The following is a 13314-nucleotide window of genomic DNA, read 5'->3' as shown; positions in this document are numbered from 1 at the left end:
ATGACTGCTGTACCATTATTTTGACAATTTTACCTATTATGTCTTTAGTTTTCATGCATCGTTGTAAATATAATGGAATTTAATGCGACTGTCATATAAGTAAGACGTTTGGCACTATCAAAACAGGTTCAATCCACCTTTTTCTCATAAGAAATTGTATGTGCCAAGTCGGGAATGTGATAGTTGTTGTCCAATCGTTTGATGTTTTTTGAGCTTTAAATTTTGTCAATTGATTCGGACTAATATTTATAAAATGAGGGTCGGTTGAAAACAAAACGTTACTGAAAAAGAGATGATTTTAGATTTTCAATTGTGACCTTTTCATTTTTGAATAAAGGCAACAGTAGTTTACCGCTGTTCATCAACCAATTGAGAAAAATGCAAATCCGAATTACATACTAAAATTGAGGGAAACACATCAAATATAAGAGGATAACTACGACACAACAGAAACACAACATTGAAATGTAACACTCACAGAAACGAACTTCAGTATATCAATGGTAATTTTCCCGACTTGTTACAGGACATTTTATGAAAAAATGGTGGGTTGTAACTGGTGTTGTGGCATGTTAAACCTCCCGCTTTTATGGCAATGTTAAATATAACATTAAAATGACAACATTACATGACAGGACTACAATACAAATAAATGGGAGAACATATCGGACAGAGAAACACACGAATAATAGCTACCAAAAGGTACCAGGTTTAAAATGTATTACGCAAGAAGAGCGTTTCATCAACACCAGACTAACCAGAGACGCTCAGATGACAAAGTTCGAGAGCCAAAACAAGTACAAATTTGAAGAGCATTGAGGACCAAAAATTCAAAAAAGTGTGCCTAATACGGCTAAGGTTTTCTGCCTGGGATAATAACATCCTTATTATTTAGAATAATTCATACTTTTGCAAACAGTATTTTTTTTTATAAAATGACTATATAGTAGATATACATGTACATGATAAAACCGAAGTAATTACTAGCTACAGAATAAAGACGGATACATAAAACAATCTAAACTAGCACATATAAATGCACAGCCGAGTTACCCAAAGCAATTTACGCACAACGTGACGTCACATTTGAATTTCTAAGAAATTCCCTAAAAAAGGATAAAATTTGGATACAATTCAAGATTAGGTTTGTCATAATGATATAACATTCAGTAATAACAATGATATAAGTCAATACTAATTAATATCAAATTGTGGTAGTAATTAGATAATTAATTATATCATCTAGCTATGTCGGTGTTTCTTCTAAATCAAACTGTGAACCAAATATATCGTATAATTTTATTTGAACCAAACTAAAATCTTATAAATGAACCGGGTGATTAATTATCTTTACCGTAACACAAGAATACAACAGAAAAAAATAGGAATTACAACTTCAAACGATGAGACATTTGACAAAATCCGATGAGAATAACAAATATGACATAAAAACTAAATACATGAACTTTGGATAGACAAGTATCTTGACACGTCATATAGCAATCCGATTTCACACTTAGCAAAACAGTCAGAATGGGGAATAAGTCACGTTTGGTAATAAGAAAAATCAGACGTCGTACACTGGTTCTCCGTTAAAGCGCCCATTTTATGACTTTTTTTTTTGTCCCACCGTAAGAAAGGAAACCTAACAACTTCCAGTTATATACCAGTAGCTTTTTATACTTATATCTGAGAATTTTAGATTTCTTTATTATCTATATTTTTAATTTTTATAAAGTTTAGTACATATTGCACAACGATAGTGATCGTACCGGCCGTCCATAATGCTTTCTTCGAAAAGCTGAAATTTCCGTTGATGGATAAAAGACCAAAGAGCACAAAATATTTAGTACACTATAGTGTAATATGAGTTAAATTTGATCATAAGGTTACCATAAATAACTTGGTTTATAACAATGGTCATTTGTTCCAAGTTACATCAGTCTGAAAAACGAAGCAAAGTTGAAAACTGTAGAGATTTGTTAAGCGTGTAATCGCTGTGGAATAGCCAATTCTAAACAAACATCAATCATAAAAAAAAATTCCACATCCAACAGATCGATATCGGTGTCAACATTAAATTTTAGTACAACTTCGATCTTTAGATATACATATTATGACTCTATTATGGTTCATAGATGACGAAATCGTCGAAATGTAACCTCCGTTGAATGTAATCTCCGTTAACATTTTGGTAAAGAGTGCTTTATATCACGTCCGCACTTTTATCGAGTATAGCATACCAAATACACATATTAGATAGTTATAATGGATGGCGGATATATCACTTACAGATCAATAATATATTGTAATGCAGACGACATAAGAAGACACTATGTAAAACTTTTATCAATCAATTGTTAGAGTGTAAATCTAGAAGAAGAAAAAAAAAACGAATCGGATGTTTTTATATCAATTGTATTGCATGTTAATAATTTAAACCTGTTTTCAATATTCAAGATATGAAGCTTCTATGATTACATGTAATATAAATTTGATACCGAATTCAAAACGATTTAACAATAATGCAATGGCAAGAAGTCATAAAAATTGCTCTTCCCTTTTTCGTGTTGCACAAGAAGAGAAGCTTTTAATTTCTTTCATCAAATTAGGACGTCAGTTGAAAGTGCATGATATATTGTCCGCTGCATTTATTTACAACACCTTGTACAACATTCTTTTCAAAATTAAAAGCCTTTAAAAAGATTAAACAAAACTATCCGTCACAATGCTATATATTACGGTCTGTATTAGGGGAGGAGATCTACATTTCTGTATTCTGTAATTCTTTTAGTCATTTTTCTCTATTCAGTTAGAAATATATGCCCTTCTCTGTAAAATTCTTGGGTTCAATTCCCGCATTTGAAAACTTCCGTATATAACATTTTGACAATATATATTGTCTAAGATATAGAAAGATGTGGTGTGGGTGCCAATGAGACAACTCTCCATCAAAATAACAATTTAAAAAAGTTAGCCATTATCTTGTCTGTATCAACAACATACGTATGACGACACTACTCAGTATAGCCCCTCTTATGTATTCTGTCACTGTACTGCATAAATGATACCATGTTTAAAATAGGTATAAAACTTGAAGAAAAAACGTATTTCAATTTCTTCGATATAAGTTGGATAGCTGGGATAATAAACATTATCATATTTTCCTTGTTATGCGAGGTACTAGAAAGAGGAGCTGAACGTTCAGTTTTATAACAGTGACAGTACCGGTAGCCAACCGACATTAAGAGAAATCTGAAATCGGATGAAAAAAAATTAATCACCAAAATGATTTTATCATTGATTACTCATCTGTCCAACAAAATATAGAAAAAAACATTGCTTATCAATCAATAGTTTTGGTGAATAATGAAATATATTTAATATATGTTGGTACTAAAAAATGTTATACCCTCAAAAAATTGAAGACCATGTCTTCCGTCCTCGAGCACCAGTATGAAAATGCAGACGTAAGAATTATGACAATGTTTTGATTCTGCAAATCCTTACAATTCCAATCAATGGTCCATTTATATATTTTGGAATTATAAAGATACCTAAGGTTTTAAACTCCTTCAATCACATCCGTCTCAACTCGGCCGATTCCGTAACCTCATAGGAGGAGAGTAGCGGATTCTACATGTACCGAGGATTGCCGAATGCATCAATCAATGTTACATTCGACTGATTTGACTATTTTTTTGTTTGTGTCCTTTTCGTCATATAGCTCATCAACTCTTTCTATTCTTTTATATCTTTGGATTTCAAATATTTTTCCTGTGCGTAAATAATGAAGATAAATCAAAAACAGTGCTCGCTTCGGACGCATGGAATTTATAACATGTTTTTTCACCCACTATTGCAGATCATTTGGTTGCTTATCGGATTATCGTGGTCAGACATCTGTCACGAACAATTTTTTCTAAGATGAATAAAATTAAATAATTGCTGACGCAATGCACGAAAAGGATGTAAGGTTAAATTTGCCTACATTAGAAAACGAAATGATATGCAAGATCGTGATTTTGACGAAAAAAACTGATGCATATTAATGTATAAAATTTGCATCGCTAATTTTATTTGAGCAGTTGCGTTTACAACCAATTTGAAAGTTAAACGTTTCTTTCGAAATGATCTACTAGAATATTGTCAATAGTGAATTTAATATGCAGAAAACGGAAAGTTTCATTAATCTTTTAATCATTTAAATCATTTATTTATGTTATTTTTAATTCACCATAATCTTAATTTTCAAAACTATATTTTAATCTATAAACCACCTCCTATATCTTGGATTATTTCAAATAACTATATGATATTCAAGCGGAATACGATGCATATAACTATTAGTATAAGAAGATCTACAAAAAGAAGTTGTTCAATTGGGCGTTACTGGTTGTCTAAAAATCAAAGTTGCGAGATTAATAGGCTACAACTAACCAACAAAGAGGATGAATAAAATATCTATGAAAAATTATTTTATATTTTATATTTTGCTGGATCATTTTTTGTCGTGTCTCTCTCATCATTGTTTTTTTATATATTTATATTGAACCTTTTAAAATTCTTTATCAACGAAAACGCATGTAACATCTTATTCATTTTTTAAATATTCTTCTCCCGGTCATAAATCTGCATAAAATATTTGACACTGTACGTTCAGAAAACATCAATCAATAAATCATATCTCCTCTAAAATTGTAGTATTATACTAACTGAAAACATGATCAAATAACTGATTCGTTTAAATTTTAGTCAGATATTATCAGTTACACAGTGTGTTAGTGACCTAATACGATAAATACGGGTCCAGTAAATTCCATAAGGGGTTTGAGCGAAAATAGAACCTCATATGGAATTTACTGACCCTGTATATATTGTATTAGGTCACTAACACACTTTGTAACGAATTTATCTTGCCGACTATCTTTATTAGTTGAATTTTAGACTGGCGTCTCATTTGTTATCATACCACATCTTCTTATTGTTATATTAAAGTGTTCAAGTGTTGAATTTTAAGAAACATACTCCCATTGGTCTGCTAAAAAAACTAAAAGAAACGTCTCGTCTCTTTCCTATTTTTTTTTAAATTTCCGATACTATGAACAAAAAGGTATTAATAAATATCAAAGGAAGTAACCCATCAAAGACATTATTAGTTACATAGTGTGCTAGTGACCTAATACGGTATATATGGGGTCAGTAAATTCCATATGGGGTGAGAGCGAAGCTCGAATCCCCATATGGAATTTACTGACCCCATATATACCGTATTACGTCACTAGCACACTATGTAACGAATTTATCTTACCGACTATCTTAACGTGTGAAATTAAGACTAGTGATTCTCAAAACGAGCAAGTCTTCAATACTGTTAGCGCTAAGAAAATACTTCCATTGATCCTACAAAAACAGATGCCAACAATAACGACTTGTAAGGTTTAAATGTGTTTTATGAATTTGTTTCAATCTTAATCATCAATTTCTTCGTCTGTTGGAACTTTTGAGATTTTTTTCTCAGTACCGTTTTGTTTTTTACAAAGGGACATAACACCATTACTAACCGTGTATGAAATAAGCCCCGCCCCCTTCTTACCTAATAAGGAATTTAAAGGGACGTAACTCCACTACTAACCGTGTATGAGATAAGCCCCGCCTCCCTACTAACCTAATATCAAATATACACGGTTTGCACGCGGACGCTTTTAACCAATCATATTCCTGGAAATGTATAGGAGGTAAGATAAAAGATCATACAGGGGTTGTGCTTCGGCTTCGAAAGAATTTTTAAAACAGTTCAAGGCAAGGGATTCATGCGTTATACGCCATACTTTGCATTTTGAAATTAAAACAGTTGATTTATATATATATATATATATACAATATATATGTTTTCGATATCAATATGACCACATCAATGATAGTTCATGGTAACACAGATTGGTAAATAGGATGATTCGGGTTGAAAGCATGTTTATACTATTTTATTATTTTCCTGCTTTGTACAAGACTGAAATGCTGAGTCGTACTAGTTCACACAGAAAAGGCCAAATTGAAGATTTATCACCTTAATTTGTGTTAAAGAGATAAAACAAAAGACTTATATATATATATTATAATGCAGACATGACTAAGTAGCATGCTTACATATCCAGAAATCAACGCCACTTTGCTTATTTGAATATTATACTAAAGAAATCGGATACGGGTCACGGAAATTACATTAAAATGATAGGGAATTTTGAAAAAAATGTCTGTTTTAGTTTTAATTTAAGTGATAGACAAGTTGCCGGGGCAGAAAATGAATATACACAACAATATACACCATTTAAACGAAACATAATGACTGTTGTTGCAAAAATACAGGTTCCTGAGCTATTTTAAAAATCGAAGCGAGAGGCTTTTAATATTGCAGTGTAAGATACAGGCTAAAATGGCTGAAACGTCAAATTTGCAAACTTCGTGTTTAAAATTGGCTTACAAGGCCATTACAAAAACAGGTTGCCGGGGTGAAATTTGAAACTTGAATTTCCAAAGAATAAGCATGTCCAAACCTTGTATATGTAGTCGTTGAACTTTAGGTTCCCACGTAAAATTAAAATGTCACTATTTCAAGAAGAATAAACTCACAAAAGCACGAAAAATTCATTTAATTCGCGTTCATTGTTTTGATTTTGACCGCCTGACAACTTTACGGAAATATCAAAGTGATTGTAAACAAGGACTCTGTGACGGGCAACTTATAATATCCGTGTTTTAAAGATTTTAATGATATCAAGCCTATCAAGCCAGTCTAGTTCAAACTACTATCACGTGGTACAGTTCTCATTTACATATTATGAATATTAATTAGCAAAACCACTACTAATTTCTGGCTATGAAATTTCAACTAACAAGAAAAAGAAATAAAATTTTACGTGAATTAATAAAAAAGTTTTTTGCATTTTGGCATTGAAAATCACGACGTCAAAGGAAATAAAATGACTTTAATTGTTTTTTTTTTTATTTTTCATCTAAACTGTCTCGATCATTACTAATTAACGGTAGAATATTTCTTGCTGAAATTTATAGGGTGGATAGAATACACTATGAAGATGTTCTATGTTCTTTATAAACAAGTGTTGTTGCAATTTATATGTTATCATTTTTACTCTGACGTTGGGCGCTTTAACGGAGAACTAGTGCGTAATGCCAAGCCACAATCCACTTCGTAAATTTTACAGTCGCCATCACGAGTTGGTTGACGGTTATTGAATATCCGTTATTCATATCATATCGAATATGTCCCTTTAATATGTTGTAACTAAAATACCGTTCCCTTTTCACAAATGTGACGTACCGAATAAGAACATTTACCAGCTTTGTTATAACAAGAGAAGCACGACGGGTGCCACATGTGGAGCAGGATATACTTACCATTCCGGAGCACCTGACACCACCCCCAGTGTTTAGTTTGGTTCGTGTTGTTTTCTACTCCTATTTAGGGCACTTTGTTTACGCATCGATGTCGGTACAGTAGAATTTGATGCGATCGTCGTACAAGTGAAAAGTTTAGCAGTAAAAAACCATGTTTATTCCATTATTTTCTAAATTCGAAAATGCCTGTACCAAGTCAGGAATATGACGGTTTTGTCTATTCGTTTGTTGTCTTATTTGACATTGACATTTGATTTTGAAATTTGATTAGGGACTTTCCGTTCTGAATTTTTCCTCAGAGTTCAGTATTTTTGTGATTTTACTTTTTTTTCATCAAAAGTCAAGTTGGAAGACAATACAACAAAACTAGACAACTGTCATCTTCATTGAAGACTTACAAGGTTTAATACCATGTTTGAATGTTTTTTTAAATTTTTGTTTGTTATGATTCGCAAATTAATAATCTTTTAAGAAAGCATACTGTCATATTCATTTTGACCATCTGAAAAGTGTCACCCTTTTAAGCTCTATCCACAGGAACATCACCATTTATTTTGTTAACAGATGATCAATATTTCACAGTTTCTTTTCCTCTGTTAACAGATTTCGGTCTATCATTCACACAGTTTTTCAGTTCTTTAAACTTAGGACCATGAGAGATCGTCTTTCGGTGATGTCCATGTTGAATTATGTAACATCTCAGGTAATAACATGGCCAAAGGGCCAGTAAAAGTAGGCAAGTTGGAATAGACACATGTCAGTGGATTGTCATGTATTGTTCAAAACCAAGATGCTGCAACGCTTGCTTGTAGTTACAATCTGTAGGTGCAAAAGTCTTGATGTAACCGTAGAAAATAATAGGAACAGACTGGTTTTGAAAATATAGCGGAATTGGAAAATGTACCTCCTTGTGAAGTCGAACATTGCTGATGCTTATTGCATCATTTCCTTAATTGTAAACTAAATAGGGAGGAATTTCTTTTTTCATCATGTTAGTCACGTGCGTAGTCTCTCAAACATTTTTGAAAATAAAGAGGCAGTTCTAATGTAGTGTAAGCCTAGTGGATTAGACAAATGTGAAAGACTGTCATCAAAGCTCAAGAGTGAAATCTACATTTGGAAGACTTTATTTTATATTACTCATTTGACATTATAATTGCAACCATATGTCATAGTAATACCTAGTTCCCTTAATTAGACATTTCCCCTAAATATTCGGAAACGGGTTCGAAATATAGGGCGTTTAGAAGATGGGCGAAAGAAAATATCCCAGAGGCGCAATGTACAGTACTCATTTCCAGAAATCAACGCTACTTTGCTCATTTGAATAGAATACTAATGAAATCGGATACGGGTCACGAAAATTATATTAAAATGATAGGGATTTTTGAAAAAATGTATATTTTAACTTTAATTTAAGTGATAGACAGGTTGCCGGGGCAGAAAATAAATATACACAACAATATACACTGAAACGTCAAATTTGCAAACTTCGTGTTGAAAATTGGCTTACAAGGCCATTACAAAAAAAGGTTGCCGGGTCAGAAAATAAATATACACAACAATATACACTGAAACGTCAAATTTGCAAACTTCGTGTTGAAAATTGGCTAACAAAGTCATTAGAAAAACAAGTTGCCGGGGTGAAACTTGAAACTTGAATGTCCAAAGAATAAGCAAGCCCAAACCTTGTATGTGTAGTAGTTGAACTCAAGGTTAACACGTAAAGTTAAAATGCCAACATTTTAAAAAGAATAAACTCACGAGAACACGAAAAATGTACTTAATTCGCGTTCAGTGTTTTGATTTTGACCGCATGACAACTTTACGGAAATATCAGATTGACTATAAACAAGGACTCTGTGACGGGCAACTTATAATATCTGTGTTTTAAAGACTTTAACGATATCAAGCCAGTCTAGTTCAAACTATGATCCCGTGGTACAATTCTCATTTACATATTATGAATATTAATTAGCAAAAGCACTACTAATTTCTGGCTATGTATCATGGAACATGTGGAATTTTGTAAAACTTCAGTGTCCAATACAGTACAAGGTAGGTCCTCCGATTTACTATTCAATGGAAAGTTTACAGAAGCCATGACAGACTTATTATTCGACAACATTTCATCCTTGTCAAACGATATGTTTTTTGTAGGTGGAATTTCCTGAGTGCTTATTTGTTTCTTAATCTTTTAGAAGACACTCGTAGTATTTACATGCAGACACAATATTCTTTGAAACTCTATCCACAGGAACATCAACATACATTTCGGTAACAGGTTTTGAATCTCTGTTAATGGATTTGGGTCTTTCATTCACATAATTTGTCAGTTTTTGTAAACTTTTAGTCATCTTAGATAGATTTGATACGAGTTCTTTTAATTAACTAGTAGATTAAAGATGATGTGATATAAATGTCAATGAAACAACTTTCTATCCAATTGTAAGATGGATGTGAAGTTGGCAGCCGGTTCGTTATTCGTTATTTAATTGAAAATCATAAAAAAAAAATCATGGTGTTATCAATTCTTTTTTGCGGGGAACTGCTCACATTGATGTTACATAATTTGGGAACTAGGTTGGACTCGGCAAGACAACGGGACCTTATAAAAAGACAATTCGGTCTGCTAACTACATTTTTATTCTGGTTCACAGTCTGATCATATTTACAACATTTATAATACAGATTACATTACTTTTCCATCATAGTTATACATCAAATAATTCGCGATATAAATCAAACAATAATACAAAACCCGACAATAGTATACGCGCCATAAATGAACAGTCGTGTCATCTGTTATCTACCCTTAATTCGTTTACTTTAAATATTTAATCAGGTATCAAATTAAAAATTGTATTTTCAAAAGTAATCTATACGAATAAGTTAAATACCTATGTTTATAAGTTAAGAACCTTTTACACAAATCATTTAACTAAATATCATTTCAAACTTTGCCTATTATTTATTTAATCTTTATCACGATTTTCCATGCGAATGTGAATAAAATAACTTTACTGAAACATCTTTTAAATCTTTAAACATGTTAAACTCGTTTCCTCTAAATTTATAAAACACCCTATTAAACAAATTAACATATTTACTAACCTTCAAAAGACAATACAGTCTCCTAACTACATTTTATTCTGGTTCACAGTTTAATGAACCAAATAGTTTTGCACGACTTTATATAGCAGATTTGACACGTAATATTTTGTTACTCAATACAATAGCTTTCTCTGATCTCTTTTAATAAACAATGGACTTTGTCAGTTAAAGGCAGAATTACTTAATCTTAATTGTTCAAGTCTATTCATTTTAAAAGTATATACAAGTATGTTTATGCCTTCGAAGCTGACACATTTATCATTTAGCTGGGGGACATTTTGGAGACAACTTTATCAAATATGCTAAAAAATTAAACACTTACATTTATATTTTTAGGAAATTGTTTTATAAACTAGTTAAACTTTCTTTAATTTGTTTTATTTACGTTAGTTTTTTCTGTCAATTTTACAATTAAATGATAAATATTCTTTTGAACTTGTGTGCATTTTTCCATTTTCCAACAAAACTTTATTTGTAATTTATTAATAAATATTATTTTTAAATATCATGCATTTTTGCATCATTATATATTTCTTAAAACCAAAAGAAAAACCTATAACTATAATAAGTAACATTTTCAAATAAAAGTAGAATTAGATAAATTTATGGAGCGCCCAAAAAAAGAAATATATAGTGAAAACCTATCTGAGACCGCTTAAATGAGGGTGAGATCCCCCCTTGGTCTTTTAATGTCCATATAATTTGAACAAATCATAGACTATTTATATATAAAGATTGTCTTAGAAGGATTTTCCAGAATAACGTCATCTTCTATATCTACGGAAGGCTTAGATTGTCACTTTTCAGGTACAATTTGTCAAAATTTTAAGACTAAGAGCAAAGGACAATGACGAGAGCCCCCTGCTTTCTAAATCTTTCTAATATTGTGCAGACATTTAGTTAATAGGTAGATACAAACGTGATTAAAAGGAATTTGGGCACACTTCCTGTCTTATATGTTCACGGAGCACCCAAAGTGCCAGTTGGATATTCAAAATATATAGCAAAAACCTACCTGAGACCGTTTTATAGAGGGTGAGACCCCCTGGTCTTTTAATGTTAATACAATTCAACTAAATCATAGGCTATTCATATATAAAGATTGTCTTCGAAGAATTTTCCAGAATAACGTCATCTTTGATATCTACGGATGGCTTAGATTGTCACTCTTCAGGTAAAATCTGTCTAAATAATTAGGACAAATGGCACAGGGCAATGACGAGAGCCACCTGATCTCCCAATATTTCTAATATTATGCAGACATTTAGTCAATAGGTAGATACAAACGTGACTAAAAGAAATGTGGGTACACTTCCTGTCTTCTATGTTTACGGAGCACCCAAAGTGCCAGTTGGATATTCAAAATAGATAGGAAAAACCTACCTGAGACCGTTTAAATGAGGGTGAGACCCCCTGGTCTTTCAATGTCCATACAATTCAACTTAATTATAGACTATTTATATATATAAAGATTGTTTTAGAAGGATTTTCCAGAAAAAAGGTCATTTTCTATATCTACGGAGGGCTTAAATTGTCACTTTTCAGGTAAAATTTGTGAAAATTTTAGGCCAAAGGGCACAGGGCAATGACGAGAGCCCCTTGATTTCTCAATCTTTCTATATTATGCAGACATTTAGTCAATAGTTAGGTACAAACACGAATTAAAGAAATGTGGGTACACTTCCTGTCTTCCATTTTTTACGGAGCACCCAAAGTGCCAGTTGGATATTCAAAATATATAGGAAAACCTACCCGAGACCGCTTAAATGAGGGTGAGACCTCCACTGGTCTTTCAATGTCCATACAACTCAACTAAATCATAGATTATTTATTTATAAAGATTGTTTTAGAAGGATTTTTTAGAATAACGTCATTTTATATATCTACGGAGGGCTTAGATTGTCACTTTTCAGGTGAAATTTGTCAAAATTTTAGGACAAAGGGCACAGGGCAATGACGAGAGTTCCCTGATCTCTCAATCTTTCTAATATTATGCAGACATTTAGTTAATAGGTAGATACAAATGTGATTAAAAGGAATTTGGGTACACTTTCTGTCTTTTAGCTGAAAAGTGACAATCTAAGCCCTCCATAGATATCGAAGATGACATTATTCTGAGAAATCTTTCTAATACAACCTTTATATATACAGAGTCTATGATTTAGTAGAATTTTATGGACATTGAAAGACCAGGGGTGTCTCACTCTTAATTAAGCGGTCCAAGGTAGTTTTTCGCTATATATTTTGAATATCCAACTGGCACTTTGGGCGCTCCGGAAACATGAAAGACAGGAAGTGTACCCAAATTCCTTTTAGTCACGTGTGTATCTACCTCTTGACTAAATGTCTGCATAATATTAGAAAGATTGAGATATAAGGGGGCTCTCACCATTGTTCTGTGCTCTTTGTCCTGAAATTTCGACACTTTTTTGCTGAAAAGTGACAATCTTAGCCCTCCATAGATATCGAAGGTGACTTTATTCTGGAAAAATTCTTCTTATACAACCTTTAAATAAACATATTCGATGATTTTGTTGATGATTTTATGGACATTGAAAGACCAGGGGTGTCTCACCCTCATTTAAGCGGTCCCAGGTAGGTTTTCATAAATATTATTATTTCTTAATGTTTCTTGAGTTATCGGTTCTTCTTTTTGTTTTAAGAAATATTATATATAAAACTGTATCAATGAATGTATTTTATTGATAAAAATCTTACTAACATAAAGACAAATATGCAATTTAGAAAAGGGTTTATATTCGAGGACAACGAAAATTTGCGACA

This window comes from Mytilus edulis, chromosome 12 (assembly GCF_963676685.1).
Source record: "Mytilus edulis chromosome 12, xbMytEdul2.2, whole genome shotgun sequence".
Classification (NCBI taxonomy): Eukaryota; Metazoa; Mollusca; class Bivalvia; order Mytilida; family Mytilidae; genus Mytilus; species Mytilus edulis.
This window is presented reverse-complemented; position numbering follows the sequence as displayed.